Below are 2,461 nucleotides of genomic sequence, written 5' to 3' on the forward strand. Positions count from 1 at the left end.
CTGAGTTTAGAAATACCCAATGTTTTTATGTGTTTTTGCTTCTTTTTGTAAATTATAGGGCAATAAGTACAAGTAGCGATTTATGATTTCCAAACCTTTTTTTCCAAATCTGGTCATTCTGCCTCCATCTCCTCTTTGGAACATCTTTAAAGCTGGCTACTTTTTACTTTTTTCTACAATTTACCCCATCAAACCATATATTTTTGAAAACTAGACACCCCAAGGTATTTCAAATGATGGTATTTTAACCCTTTTCATGCATGATATTCTACCACCAGCCTTTGCCAAAGTTTGTGGTGTTTTGTTTGATTTTTTTACACAAATTGTACTTCAGGAATGTATTCATAGCTCCTGGTATGCCTCACTATCAAACAACACCCCAATATTTGTTCAGCAACATCTGCTGAGTTCAGTGATACTCAACATGCATGGGGGGTTTAAAATTTAAAATGCCACATTTGGGGAGTGTGCATTTTTCAACTTGGAACTTTATTGTCCTACTGCCCTCATGTCCTAAGTGGGCCATCTTTAAAGCTGGATAATTCAATTGACCCCATCAAACCATATATTTTTGAAAACTAGACACCCCAAGGTATTTCAAATGCTGGTATTTTAACCCTTTTATGTATGAGATTCTACCACCAGCCTTTGCCAAAGTTTGTGGTAGTATTTTTTTTACACAAATTATACATCAGGAATTAATTCATAGCTCCTGGTATGCATCACTATCAAACAACACCCCAATAGGGGGTTCAGCAACATCTGCCGAGTTCAGTGATACCCCACAAGCATGCTTTTGTCGAGTTGTTCGTTATTTAAAATGCCACATTTTGGAAGTGTGCTTTTTTCTCCATTTTGGTCAGTCTGTGCCTATGCCCTATCTTTGAGCCCAGCCACTCCAATTGACCCCATCAAACCATTTATTTTTTTATTAAAATAGCCACCCCTTGGGTATTTGAAATGCTTTTATTTTAACTATTTCTATGTCGAGATTTTTGAGAAGATAAAGCGCTAATTTTAGCACTTGCACAAATTTTTTTTTTTATATTTTACTTATAAGTGATTTTACATATAGTGATTAGAAAGCTGGGCTCCATTGTCTTGCATGGTTGAATGCAGTACCTGTATTCAACCTGCAAGTGGAGACAGATCTGGAGAGACTCTCCTGAGGATTCTTTTCAACTTTATTGTTTTTTTTTAATAGGCGCCACATCGAGGCATTACAGCAACGCTGTTAAACCCCTTCGTGACAAAGGCTGATTCTATTTTTTGTACCCTTCGTGACAATGGCTGTTTTATCGTTTCTGCGGTGTTTGTGTTTAGCTGTAATTTTCTCTTAAGCCATTTACTGAACCCACACAAGTTATATATTGTTTTCTCAGGACAAGAACGGCTTTCTTCAGACACCATAATTTTTTTCATATGATGTAATTTCCTATAATAAAAATAATAAAATATGATGAAAAATTGAAAAAAAAACAAATTTTCTCACTTTTATTTGAAAAATCTTTTATTCATCATAAAAAACTACTGAAAAAACCTGCTAAATAGATTCTACTATTTGTCCCGAGTTTAGAAATACCCAATGTTTTTATGTTTTTTTGCTTTCTTCTACACGTTATGGGGCAATAAGTACAAGTAGCGTTTTGCTAATTCAAAACCATTTTGATCTGGTAATTTTGTCTCCATGTGGTATTTGGGTCATCTTTGAAGCCAGCAAATTAAATTTACCCCACCAAACCATATATTTTTGAAAACTAGACACCCCAGGGTATTTTAGATGCTGATAATTTAACCATTTCCATGCACTAATCCTACCACCAACCCTTGTCAAAGTTTGTGATAGTAATTGTTTTTGGTGTTTTTTTCACACACTTTGTACTTCAGGTGTGAAATTACAGCTCCTGGTATATGTTGCTGTCACACAACACCCTGATATGTGTTCAGCAACATGTCCTGAGTACATTGATACCCCACATGCATGGGTTTGTCAGATTGTTTGGGGGCAAAAGGGCCACATTTGGAACATGAGCAATTCAGTTTTTCAACTAGGAAGTTTTACATCTGGGTAAAGAAAAATGCTTGTACCCAACTATCAGTAGGGACAGGTTACAAGAAAGCCTGGCCTATCTCCAAGAAGGGATTTGATCTAGCACCTTAAGCGGTCCCTCATGCCACGGAATAGACACAGGGTTCACTTGTCAGTGCAAATAAAAACGCTTAAAAAATGGTGGAGCAAATCAAATCTAAAAAACAGTAAATGTAACAAAAAATTAAAAAAAAAATACAAAAATGGAGCAGGAGCAAAAAAAAAATAAAAATGGGAAACTGTGTGATACAACTTGAAGCAGTCACTGACACAGAGTGCAGGTTTTCCAGGGCAATCTGGACAGTAAAATGTGGTGTCCTTTCTTTGCCCCCTGCTGTAGCATACCCTGCATCTCTTTTGGGGATTCTGCTT

General features: G+C 36.3%; 1 non-coding gene across 1 annotated transcript; it reads right to left on the bottom strand.

Moving 5' to 3' along the window:
* Positions 1-2,080: 2,080 nt before the first annotated feature.
* LOC149289523 (small nucleolar RNA SNORA35) lies at positions 2,081-2,210 on the bottom strand. The gene has a single exon (XR_016277356.1). It is a non-coding gene; the product is annotated as a small nucleolar RNA SNORA35 (small nucleolar RNA).
* Positions 2,211-2,461: the final 251 nt, after the last annotated feature.

Source organism: Sceloporus occidentalis, unplaced genomic scaffold (genome assembly GCF_023333645.1).
Source record: "Sceloporus occidentalis isolate IW3139 unplaced genomic scaffold, rSceOcc1.0.p SCAF_45, whole genome shotgun sequence".
Classification (NCBI taxonomy): Eukaryota; Metazoa; Chordata; class Lepidosauria; order Squamata; family Phrynosomatidae; genus Sceloporus; species Sceloporus occidentalis.